Source organism: Rhinopithecus bieti, unplaced genomic scaffold (genome assembly GCF_001698545.2).
Source record: "Rhinopithecus bieti isolate Rb0 unplaced genomic scaffold, ASM169854v2 scaffold_39317, whole genome shotgun sequence".
Taxonomy (NCBI): Eukaryota; Metazoa; Chordata; class Mammalia; order Primates; family Cercopithecidae; genus Rhinopithecus; species Rhinopithecus bieti.
The window spans coordinates 1,057,054-1,070,338 of record NW_016816467.1 but is presented as its reverse complement, the minus strand read 5'-3'; the positions used below and the strand labels follow the sequence as shown (position 1 = coordinate 1,070,338).

General features: G+C 36.1%; 1 long non-coding RNA gene across 1 annotated transcript; it reads right to left on the bottom strand.

Moving 5' to 3' along the window:
• Positions 1–7,469: 7,469 nt before the first annotated feature.
• On the bottom strand, positions 7,470–9,457 carry LOC108517102 (uncharacterized). The gene is made up of 2 exons (XR_001882001.1): positions 9,147–9,457; positions 7,470–7,773 (listed from the first exon to the last, which is right to left on the bottom strand). It is a non-coding gene; the product is annotated as an uncharacterized LOC108517102 (long non-coding RNA).
• Positions 9,458–13,285: the final 3,828 nt, after the last annotated feature.

The window sequence follows — 13,285 nt, the reverse complement described above, 5'->3', positions numbered from 1 at the left end:
ACTTCCATCTTCATCTTGATAGAGGGGAGGGAATTTGATGAAGGTTCCTCTCTGTCTTCTTTCTCCTAGCAGCAGGTTCCAGCCTTAACTGCAAATTAGAATCAGCTGGATGATTAAAAACAATGTACTTATGCCTGTAAACCACCCCCAGAGATTAATTGCTTTGTGGTAAGGCTTGAGCATCAGTAGTTTCAAAGCCACCCGAGGTGATTCCAGTGTGCACCCAAGGTTGAGAACCACTGCCTGAGAAATTACTCTACTTTGAATGAACTTTAGAGATGAGTCAAGACTGCAAATCACAGATAAAAAAAAAGCCAGGCAGGCTGAATGTACACTGCCATGGTACACTGCCAATGTACCACTAGGGTCATCTGGTTTGGTAGCAAATGATGTATATACTATAGTTTTAGAAATGTTGGGATGGTTTCATTCTCTCTGTGTATTCTGCAATTGTTTTTCTACCTCGTTTGCTACCTTGTTTTCTACCTTGTTTCTTCCTAGCTTCCGCCTCTTAACTTGCATAACTATCATAGTTCCAATTTGTCTCATGACTTTTTCCTGTGCCTCTTCAACACTAGATCCCTTGGCCCAGGGACTCCATTAACTCTGTTTTCTAATGCAAAATGCTGACAAAGAGTAATGGATTGTTGTGGCTCATCATTGTAAGATGGTCTGCATTACTATTGATCTTAGCGTTGCCAGCATGTGGATTCAGTCAGCCTCTCTGACACATGGAGAGAGGGCAGGGAAGTGAAGTAGTCTGCCATCCAACAGGGCCACCTCTGCACTGAGGCCCAAAGATTCTCTGAAAGGGCTTGGCCCTCACTTGGGCATTGATTGGTTTGTCCTGGGCAACCACACTTGGCCCATTCATCATCAAAATTGATGCAGGACCTTGAAAGTTTTCATTCTATCCTCCCAAATTCTAACTCAGTAAGCCTGAAGGAGGGCTAGACTTTGAGAATTAAAGTAAAATTTAATAGTCACTTTGAATTGGGAACTCTGGGTTAAGTAATCCCTATGATTTTTTATTCTACAACTCTATGGTTCAAATAATCTCTACAATAGTGATATTAACATCCCAGAAAGCAAAGACCACAGCTTCTATTTATTGAGATTTGTGGAACGTGAGTTCTAGGAAATATTAATTAGTGCCCGGACAACAAAGGATAATAAAGGGAAATGGTGAATATTAAATGCTCTTCTTGGATATTAACAATGTGCTAGAAGATTAGAGACCCTGAGAAGGCCTGTTGTAAAAGAAATTTGTCTTTTAACCATTGAACTAATAGTGACATTGAACTAAAAGTGACAACTTTGTCTCAGTAAGTCTATTAACACTTATTTAAGTTATTTTCCCTCAACGGATTTGGAGGCTCCAAGCCTCCATATTGTCCTGTATATGGTGATTTCTCAATAAAAGCTATTGATTGACAAATGGCTGGTAGAAGAAAAGCATAAGACTGAAACTCAGATTCATCAATTTTGTTAATTGTTAGCAGCCCTGGTAAAAGTTTTGATAAACAGTTCAGAACTAATGGTTCCAATGAGGTTTTAGTATTAACTAAAGTTTCATTCATCTTAGCTGCCAGTGTATTTGATTAATCTACACTAGTATCTCCTCCCACCCAAAGAGAATAATAATTTTGTTTCTATACCATATGGTGGTAGAACAAAAACAGGGCTTACAAATGTGGACTGTAAGCCATTCATCATCCTCTTCAATCTCATTTGCATTTTAGAGTTTCAAGTGCAGTAGAATTAATATCCATTAATCAAATAGACTGCCTATCCAGTACCTGTACATAAGTAATATCCAATAACGTGTTTGTTAAATGAATCACTGGTAATTCTTGCATCTTTGCTCTCTGGATTTTCTTTTTCAACCACACCTAAACCAGATACTGCAAACAACTAGGTGAATTAGCATTATTGATATAAGGGAAAGGAAACTAGTGTTTGCCAGAAGTTGATCTTTGTTTCGGGTGGATTAATCACAGCTGAGGTCAAGGTGAATAAATCTACATTCCAGAATGTCCTGGTTACAGTTCAAGACTAAAAGAAAACAAAGGAAGTTAGAGGCTAGAAAGAGGAAGGAAGTGAAAGACTCTCGAAAAGAAAATACAGATGTTCTAAGAGTCTCACTATTGTTATAATTTGACTTTGTAAAAAGTCCAGTTGGACTTAGTAATGTTTGCTCTTAACACGCTGTATTGTGTCAATTCCATGATGTGACAGAGAGGATAATATCTAGGGGTTAGTGTTATTAAAAATTACATTTAATAAAAAGGAATAAAGTATTTTTAGTACTTTTATGTTAAAAGTTGTATATATATAAGTTATATATATGTTTTATATGGATATATAAGTTATACACACACACACACATACAGAGTTGCTCTAACACTTGCTCTCTTCTACAGGAAAATAATTCCTTTGAAACTTTTATGCTGTTCATCTTCAAAATAAACTAGGATTGTGAATAGCTATTTTTTTTTAAAGTCACTAATTTAGGTAAAAACAGTTTAAATAGCTACATGGTTGCAAATGCACTTAGAATATGTTTATAACATAGAAGATTCATTTTCAGTGGTATCCCACTAAAGCAGTTGCTTACATTATTGAAAATCAGGAAGTTTTTGCTGCTAGGGTCAGTCCATTTTCATCTCTGACTACCCAGAAGCATGTGTGAATATTAACCCTTCAAGAGCCTGCCCAGATTCATTGTTCATGGATTTCAGTTGAATGAAGGAAGAAAATGTACTTGTTAGAAAGATTCTAGTCTGGGTGTCTAGATAGCATGGTGATAAGCATCATATAAACAAAGAGAAGGATGGAATTTAAGTTACCTTTATCTGTATCTCCTTTCATATACAGTATGTGCCATAGACAGACACCAGTGTCTCATTACATGACCACCCACAGAACATTACCCAATGTGACATTCTTCAGGGGAAATTAACAGAAATGTTTTTACCACATCAGTCTCTTCCAAGAACACTGACTCAATAATGGTACTTAAAAAGTGACCAGGGGACCATGGAAATGTCTCTCTTCCATGGTCTTGACTAGAGGGCATAATAAATGCTCCACATTCTAAAACTACTTAAAGCAGAAGGATACATAAGGAAACACTCCCCGCAACACAAACAGACTCATGGATATACACACACAGATATACATGGATATCAGCTTATTCTTTAGTTGGTATTTCTGATTGTACAGTATTTTCTCACTCTAGGTATGTAGCTATCCTCAAATTTTTCTACTAATTGCATGTCATCACAGTAAACTTATAATAGTTTATTGTGGTTCTTTCCCCTTTAAAAACATTTTTAAAATTCAAGAGGCTCATTGGATTTCAAAGAATAATGATCACAAATGAAGTCCCAGACTAGAAATGTTGAAGAATAGAATTAGTATCAGAAATCTTAGATATCTGAACTTTTATAACCTAATAATTTTGAAAATCACCATATATAAAAAATACATATGTGCATTTCATTATAGTATTTTTTAAATAAGGAGGATCTGGCATTGATTTTGATGCATATTGGTTTTCCAGAGAAGCAGAACTTATTTGAAGGTTGACATATTTAGTGATCATTAATTGGAACATCCATGGTAGAAATGTTCAGGGGAAATTAACAGAAATGTTTTTACCACATCAGTCTCTTCCAAGATCACTGACTCAATAATGGTACTTAAAAAGTGACCAGCAACCTTCAGACTGAATGAGACTGAAACGCAACCTTCAGTCTCATTTTGTTTTCACATAGATAGTATATTTTATTGTGATCTGAGGAGAATATTGTATGACTGGTATTTTTCCAATCAAGATACAGCATTTGGTGATTAGGAGGGATTAGATAAAGGATAGGGAGTGACAAGGATCATTCTGTAAAGAGACTGGGGCCTGGTTTGAAAAGAGGAATTAGGAGGAGGAAAATATTACATGCAGAACCACTGTTTATTGGACACATCATGAAAGACCATGAATATTTCTCATGTGTGTGTATGTGTGTGTGTGTGTGTGTGTGGTGTTGTATGAGCTACAAGATGAAACTGATTTCAGGGCTTCATGTTTGTCAGCTTCATAAGCTGTAAAAATTGGTAAAACAAGCTAACCTGTCCAATACCACTGAGTTGAATTAAATTTACATGCAGTATGAAGAACCTTGAAAGTTCACGTGGCTGGATAAAGAGTCAAAGTGCATTCTCTTCTCTAAATAAGCCTATAATTATAGCCTCAACTTGGGGCTATCATTTGTGTCCATTATCAAATAGTTTTTCACTCAAAGTGAAAAGTAAAGGGCAAATGGGAACATAAAGACATTTTTTATTCTTTTGGCTTGCTGTTATCAGATGACCTAAAATAATGGATACTTTCATTTATTTCTAATTCCTCAAAATTGAAAATTTCTCAATTTTTTTTTTTTTAATTCTTAAAACTGACTACTTTGGAGGTAGGAGTATGTTAGCAAGAAACTATTTTGGTTGTTTGTTCAGAGTTCTCTACATGTAAGTTAAGTAATCTTTAGAAGAACAGGAGGTGCTGATAGAATAATTGTGTTTACTCTTCCCACTTCATGATTTCTTTCTTATAAACATTGTTTGGCATTATTGGGCTCCACGTTCCTTTTTCTCATCTGATGTTTTACAAATATTTTTCTAATTGCCTGAGACAGTGTGGTCCAATAAAGTTAAATTGACTTTGGGTTGAACTTGTTTCTCTGATCTCTTGCCAGAGGTTATAGTCACCCACTTGAACTGACTTTCACTCTGTTTGTTGGTCTCTGTCTCTTTCTCTCTCCCTTTTATGTTATTTTGCACTAGTTATCTATTTTTTTGTCCCTCTAGCCTAATGTACAACCTTCAAAGTAATTCTCAAGATTTCCATAAACAGAAATTATTTTTAAAGAAATTTTATCTATCATCTATCTATCTATCCATCTATCTATTATCTATCTATCTATCTATCTATCTATCTATCTATCTATCTATCTTTACCTCTCCACTCATTATCCATCTAATTACTTTAGCCACCTAAATTAACAGTTCAAAGTTTCAACCTAAGTCACTGGAAGAGGTGGACTAAATGCTTAGAAAACAAGAGCGCTTGGAATAGCCCAGTTGTTTGACGTCTGGAAACACTTTACAAACAACCTCCAGGAAAATAACAAAGCAAATAGCGCTGGTCTACCGCAATGGAACAGATACGGTGTGTGATCAGTTAGCTGCAACCCGCAAATAAACACAGACAGGCAATCTAGCAAGCAAAAACAGAAACCACATTATTGTCCACCACAGGCTGAAGACTTTAAAGTAAACTTAAAGCCTCATATGTGTGACTTCTAGACTCTGAAAAGGAGGTTGTAAGCTTCAAGGACTCTTCCTGGTTTTGTATAGTAAGCTCCCGAGTTTCCTTTTAACCCCAAAGATCAACATTTGTTTTAACATCTACCCACTTTGACCAAAGCCTAAGTCTTGGAAGTCCTCATTCCTGTAGTTCTCTCTGACTGCTTTAGAATAGAGATGGCAGTGCAGACCTTGACTTCTCTTGGTGCAGTTATAGTTCCTTTGTCATATTTCAAACAGTTAGACCTAGGACTGGTCCATGAAAAGCAAAATGGCACCATGAGATATGAACCATTTTAATGCATTCAACTTATTTTCACATGAAGTTGAAATTAGTACCTCTGGGCTACAGCTCCACTTTTGCCAAGAGTAATAAGCATTCTCAACTTTCTTAGAAATTACAAGTAATTTTTTTTCTTTCTTTAAGGTGTACGTGTTGGATCTATTATAACTTTTTTTTCTCTCTGTCTCTCAGGATAGATGATCATCCTCATCTTTGCATCATATATCAATTAGAAAGGTGAGTTGTTCATCTTGATTCTTTTTTCCCCATCCCAAATCATAGATGAGGATCATCTATTCTCCTCTGAACTTATTTGCAAAGTAAGATTAGCCATAATTTAGGAAGAATACTTTGTTTTGTTTTGTTTTGTTTTGTTTTTTTGGAGACGGAGTCTCACTCTGTCACCAGGCTAGAGTGCTGTGGTGTGTTCTTGGCTCATTGCAACCTACAATTCCCTTGTTCAAGGGAAAGAATCACTTTTGTTTCTGCAGAGCCTGATATAATAGTGTACTCAGTCTTCCAAAGTTTCTTTAAAACTTTAGTTCCTTTTATTTCTCTTCAGCACGCCACCCGATTACTGTACTTCTGATTCTTTTTCCATGGCCTACACTCATAGATTAGGTTCATGGAGCATGGAATAATACTCCATTAAACATTAAGCAGAGGGAAGAGAGAACACATTTTATCTAATATGTTAAGATGAAATTGGCCTGTAATTAGAGTAGACAAGATGATACCCGATGAGTACTTAACCCATTTACCTAATTGAAGTTAGATAAAGACAGAGGGATGGTCATCATCTTTTACTTTCCCTGATGCTTCTCAAATGACCAAGATCCTACAGGCTGGGGAGCGAATGGCCAACCTGATGTTCACCTGTATTCAATGTTAAAGTTATATATGAGAGAAAAATAATAGTGGTATTATTACTGCTCAAAGTAATCTAGAGAGAACAAACTGACCACCCTTCTTAGTTACCTCTGACCACCCTTCTTAGTGTTCTGTCAAGAAATGGCAGCACCCAATTTCTCCTATCCCCACAAATTTACCAGACTGCATCAAAATAATTCAGTCAGAACTATCTTCATGCCCTGGCTAACAAAGAAGGAAGACATTAAAAGTCAGTGTAGCCCTTGGTTGATGCCACCAGTTTCCAGAGAAAGGAGGAAACAACCTGATACTACTCACAGGGCTCTCCGTACCACTGGGCTCTCCACAGACACAGAGCTCTCCACAGACACAGAGTTTATAAGAGCATATAAGAAATTGTGAAATTTATTGGGAAGGGCCAGAGTTATGCAAATTAGAGAAATATTCTGTCTTCAATATATTGTTGACTAAATGGTAAATAATGCTTATCTTTAAAAGATTACAAAATGAGTCTTTACAAGGATCAAGAATGTTCACACTCCTTGTTAGTGGGGACACTGAAGTAGAAATAGGAGTCCTATGTTTATTTTTGCTCATGAACTGGAGCCAATACTTACCACCATTAGTTTTCTCTCATATATAATTTTAACACTGAATATAGGTGAACATCAGTTCTTATTCTGCTAACACATGGGATGTTACTGTAGAAAACCTTCACCAAGGATGAAATAACCTTCTTAAGAGGGCAAGGGATGGAGGTGCTGGTGGGGTGTATATTAAGAGACCGGAAGAAGGAATGCTTGTAAACAGAGCTAAACCTGAGGGTTATAGAGTCAAGTCAGAAAGGGACACAGCATTGACAGTAACATCATCCCTCAGAACGTCTGCATCATAAAATGACTGTTTTTATTTTTTATTGTTAAAAAAGACTATTGTTTGTTTATTTGGTTAGAATTCCTTCATTCTACAAATATTTATTGAAGAGTTACTATGTGCCAGCCATCATTCTAAGTGCTGCTAGAAACAAAACAATGTCCTTGCACACATGGGCACATTTTTTCACAATATAATGAAAACAAAATGGAAAATTTTACACATACACAGGTGTGTGTGTACATGTGTGATTTCAAATTGTAATACATTTTATGAAGGATTAATAGGGAGCATTAGGAGATAGCAGGAGTGTGGTAGGGGAGAATGGCAGACTTGGCTAAGTGGTTCACACAGCATCTATTCCAACCTCCTTCCACTGTTCCTTCTAGCTGCAAAGACAAAAAAAAATAAAATTTTTATTTTTAGACTCTCTTGAAGTAGAGTTCTGGATGTGATATAGATTCTACCAATCTTTGTACTTACAAAATACTTGAATTTAGACATGAGTCAAGCATGAGACAGTCACCATGAGGCAACAAATTTTGCTGCTGAGGATCTATTAAGTGCTGAGTAGCTCTTGAGCCAACATTATGTCAGGTATATTCCTGCAGGTAACAACTGCAGTATTCACTTTCTGGTGCTTGGATGTATGGCTAAGATAGTGTGATTTTGAATTCAGAAGTTCGGAGTGTGCGTTCTGATAACCCAGTTTCCAAAATGTAGCAAACATAATAGTCTGTTAGTAGATGTTTTTATAATCATTTTGGAGGCCTAACATGGAACCTCCTACCCTGTCATTCCAATAATTTCGTAAGTACCTAATGGCTTTTCTTTTATTATAGCAAGAGTAATTTTTGCTTTTTGCAATTGATTCTGGCTACAATAAGGCACTGCTTATGCTGTGTGGTCAAGAATCACGTCTCTGAGGAAAATTTGAGCTGATACCTGAAGCACTGGAAAGAATCAGCCTAAGAACAGCCAAAAGAAGGGAATTTAGGAGGAAGACTAGCAAGTGAAAACATCTTATGGCAAAAGAGCTTGCACATTGGGACTCAAAAAAGGAGACTTTTAGTACAAGATGAAATTAGAGAGATTGGTAGGAACCAACTTATGGCAAATAATTTGAAGATTATAATATGTGTGATAGGAAACCATTAGATGGTATGAAGCAGGAAAGTGCCATGATCTTTTTTAAAAGATCATATTGGCTAATGTAGAGAGAATGGATTAAATATGGAGAAACAGGGGCATCCCCTAAAAGGCTACTTTGAGAATTTATGCAAAAGTTGGTGATATTTTAGAGGATCATAGTAGTCAAAAAATTCAAATCGGTAAAAATGACATATTTACGATATACCTTGGAGGGCAAGTTGATAGGAATTGCTGACAGATTGGATAAAGGTATTTAAAAAGGGGGAAATAAAATTGATACCAAGGTTTTCAGTTCGAGCAACTGGGTAGCATTGAGAGGAAAAATACAGGATGATAATCAGATCTGGGTAGGGGAATAAAGAGTTAAATTTGGTACTTGTTAAGTTTGAGATACCTATAGACTCTGTAGCAGTTATCTTTTACTGTGTAACCAACCATTTCAAAATAGTGGCTTAAAACAATTTATTATTTCTTACAATTCTGTGGGCTGGTTGAATGATTCTTCCTTTGGTCTCACTTGACCTCACTTATGTTGCTGCATTCAGCCAGCATTTCATGATCTGGAAGATATGAGACTATTTCATTCACACATTTTAAAGTTGGTACCTACTGTTGGCTTTTCCTTTGGGTGTTTTATCCTCCAGTAGGTTAGACTGTCTTCTCACCATGAGGAGCGACATGAGTGCAGGACATTATCTTGTTCGGGGAGCATGTAGAATGATGGCTGGCACTTAGACTGGCTTTTTACATGGAAGTCTCTCAGGTTAACAGTCTAAGAAAATGAAAGCAGAGACTGCCAGACCTCTTAAGACAAGAGTCTGATAATTGTATTTCTACCATACTCTATTCGTCAAAGCAAGTCAGACCAGCCTAGATTCAAGGTAAAGGAAAATAGACTCCACTTCTTGTTAGGTGCACCACGGTTACAGGGCAAAGGATCATGGGAAAAACTGTTGCCATGGGAAAAATCTTCAAAAGGAATCTGCCAGAGGCATCCTAGTAGAAATATGATGTAGACAGTTAGATAGGGTCTGAAACTAAAAGGAGAAGTCTCAATTCACCTATGTGACTCTATTGCCAAGTAATTATCCAGGAACTAAGTACAAACTCAGTTACTGATCTGTTAGATTAAATGTTACTAATCGCAGGTTATCTTTTCTCACTCTAATGCTGCTGATTTTTCAGCATTGTATAGGAGAATTAGATAATACAAGTACTGTATTAATCTTTTATTACTCTATATCAAGTTATCACAAAACTTAGATTAAAACAACAAACATTGATTATCTCACACTTTTGCTGGTCAGTATTTTAGATAGTTCTTTCATGATCTTTCATGAAGCTGCAGTCAAGCTCATGGCCAGGGTTTCTATCATCTGAAGGCTTGACTGGGGCTGATGAATCCACTTTTAAGATATCTTATTCACATGGGTGTTAATAGAAAGTATTAGTTCCTTGCCATATGAACCTCTCCATAGGACTGCTTGAGTATTTCCAAGTGTAGCTTGTCCAAGAAAGGGCAAGAAGAAGGCCAAAGTGTTTTCCACAAGCAAGTCCAAAATGACACACTGTGACTTCCACCATATTATGTTTGTTAGAAACAAGTCAAAATACAACCATGTTCAAGTAGTGAGAAATGATTTTGTTCTCAAAGAGGAAATTCAAAGATTTTTGGAGAAAATTTAAAACCATCAGAAGTATAGATGTAGGTGTGTATATTTGGTTGGGAAAAGGCAAAAAACGTTCCTCTTTGATTGTAATTTGTCAGATTTCCTGGTGCAAAGCAAGTGAAAATCCAAATTCACTAGAAATTTTGTTTCTCCTATGTCTTTATGTCCTTCTGAGATTTCACTTGCCAAGATGTTTATATTTTGCAGCCCAGAATGTTATATTGATGGGCTTAAAAGAGACAGAGAAGCAAGAGCAGTGAGTAGTATACAGAGCTGGCAGGAGATGCTTTAGCATGTTTTATTATCTCTGAAAACCCCTATGTGCCACTCCAAATAAGCACACAATAAAAATAGTGTTCCTGGTCTGCAACTATGACTTTTAAAACACAATCTTAAATCCCTTTCCTACTCTTACTTTCTTGTCATATTTCCACTTTTAACTTGCTTCAGTGCAGGCATTCTGGAGCTGCCTGTGGTTTTAGGGAAAATGGGGTGTGCTCTATGCCATCTCCTGGGCTCCAGAAGAGAAGGGGCTCTTTAGGCAGTTCAGAGATTCAGTGAAGACACCTACCTTCTTGTGGATATCTAAGATAAAACAAGAAAGAGATAGTAAGAGCAAACCTCCTGATTGCCTTTAAATGATCAAGAACACCCTAAATAGTTAACATCTACTCTAAATCTACACCCAGCATTAGATGCTGAAGTATAAAAACTTCTGCCTTCTAAGAGCTTACAGCACAATATAGGGAGCTGGAATACATAAACTGGTAAGTGCACAAAATTGTACACTATGATCAATATCTCTGTAGTGGAAGAATATGGAGGTAGAGTGCCTAAAAATTTTCTTAGAGGAGATTATATTTGAGTTATTCTTGAATATGAGAAGGGCATTTAGGCAGAAGAGCAGCAGGATGAAACATGAAAAGAACTGACAATCTCTAATAGAATCGTGGGGATCACAAACTTTGGAATCAGGTAATATTGGGTTTCACTAACTACTACTTTCAAGACTCAGCCAAGGGAGGGAGCAAGAGGGATATTCGTTTAGAAGAGATTAGATGGTTTTCTATGAAGTGAAGAACTAATCTCACTTATTTTAATGGTTCCTCTTAAGGCAAGTCCATTCAGATCAAAAGGGTGCGCATTCAAATGATTTTCTTTGAGATGTACATTCAGGATTTTTTGTAAGAGAAGAAAGGCCATATCCCGTCATGTGGGACTCATTTCTTGAACTTGTAGAGAGTTTTTATATTTTAAGGTATGTGCAACTGATTTAGGTAGACTATACCTCTTCACTGAAATACCGCCTATGCCTGATAATGAGTAATATTACACTTAAGTAAATGGGTTTAGGAGTAAATTTTCTACTTATATTTAATTACAATAGATGTTCCATAAGCCAAATTCATGTAAACACAGTACATAAAGAAAATATGAAGGACAGATTTTAAGATTTGTCGAGACCATTCCTAATAAAATTTCCCTAAGACTCTTTTTCAAAGCCACTATAATTCCCATCAAAAAATTAAATACTGCTGTAGATGTTAAGCCTTCTTTTAAAAAATTCAATTCAATTTCAGTGCATTATAGCATATTTATTATATTTATTTTTTATTAATCTCAAATTATTTTCATTATTAAATTAGAATAATTTCTTTAAGATGTCTTTAGGCTAAAGATGAAAATTTGAAGTAGGTTCCTGTCTTTCTTATAATCATCTTCCTTCTGATTGGTGTTATGTTTTATGTTTTTCTTATATAGTCATGTCCTTTAGGGAAGGGGTCGGTAAACTATGACCTGTGGGCTAAATTCAACATATTGACTGTTTTGGTGGCCATGAGCTAAGAATTATTTTTTCTATTTTTAAAATGGTGGAAAAAAATCAAATGAAGAATAATATTTTGCAACACATGAAAACTATATGAAATTTTAATTTTAGATCCATAAATAAAGTTACATAGGAGCACAGTCATACTCATTCGCTTATATAGGGTCTATGATTATTTTCATGCTGTAACAACAGTGTTAAATTATTGGGAAAGACATTGTATGGCCTGCAAGGCCATATTTATCCCTGGCCCTTTGCAGAAAGTTTGCTTTTCCTTGCCTTAGATGATAGATTAAAATGCATCTCCACTAGATTGCATTGTGCAGCTCTTATATTTGTTATTTTTAACTATACAAATTAAGTGTTCAAAACATTGCCCTTCTTCCTAGCTTCAGAGGATGAAAAACTGGAAATAGAAGAAATGAAGTTTCTTGGATCAAACTTATTAATTTAAATTTTACTATCTGAACGGACCTAATCTACTGAGGTTAAATTTAAAAACCTGTAATCTGGTTTTAGGACTAGCATTTTCTATGATTGTAGCATGAGTGTTGAAATTTTGTGCCTATGCAGAATGCCAGGGGGCCACTCCTGAGCCCATTTGGATATAAATAGGATTACAGTGTTTTGCACACTTTTTCAGTCTGAAATTCTACAGTGCAGTAGATGAAGCATAATATGAATTGTTTTGGCATTGCTGGATTCATATAAAGCTCCATGCATTTACACATCTGTGTCTGCAAAAAGAAGAGATAATTGTTCCACTCTATTGCTGTTTATGAATCAGAAGAACAAAAAGGCAACAGAATAAACAAACTGTCATGTCCATACAAATCTTGATTAGGATAAAATCATCTGGCTGGCATTGCCTGTGTACAACATCGCCAACAGGGCGCCAGCCCATGAGGGAAGCCTGCATAAGTCCCCTGTCTTGGGTCTTCAAAGCTTGGGAAAGCTTATTTGAGGGTTTACAAAAAAGCTAGATCTACCCCAAACAGTCAAGATTTAGTCTCCAAGTCTTTGCTATTATTAACCAACTTGTCTTTTAAAATCCCTGAAGTCTCAGGAGGTTTCATAATAATTGCAGCATTCAGTATAGGGTGCTTATAAAAATATGCTTGATTAATATTTAGATCAGGGTTGCTCAACTTCAGGACTATGGACATTTTGGGCCAGATAAATTCTTTGTTATGAAGGTCTCCCCTGTGAACTGTAAGGTGTTTAGCAGTATTCCTAGCCTCTTTCCTCTAA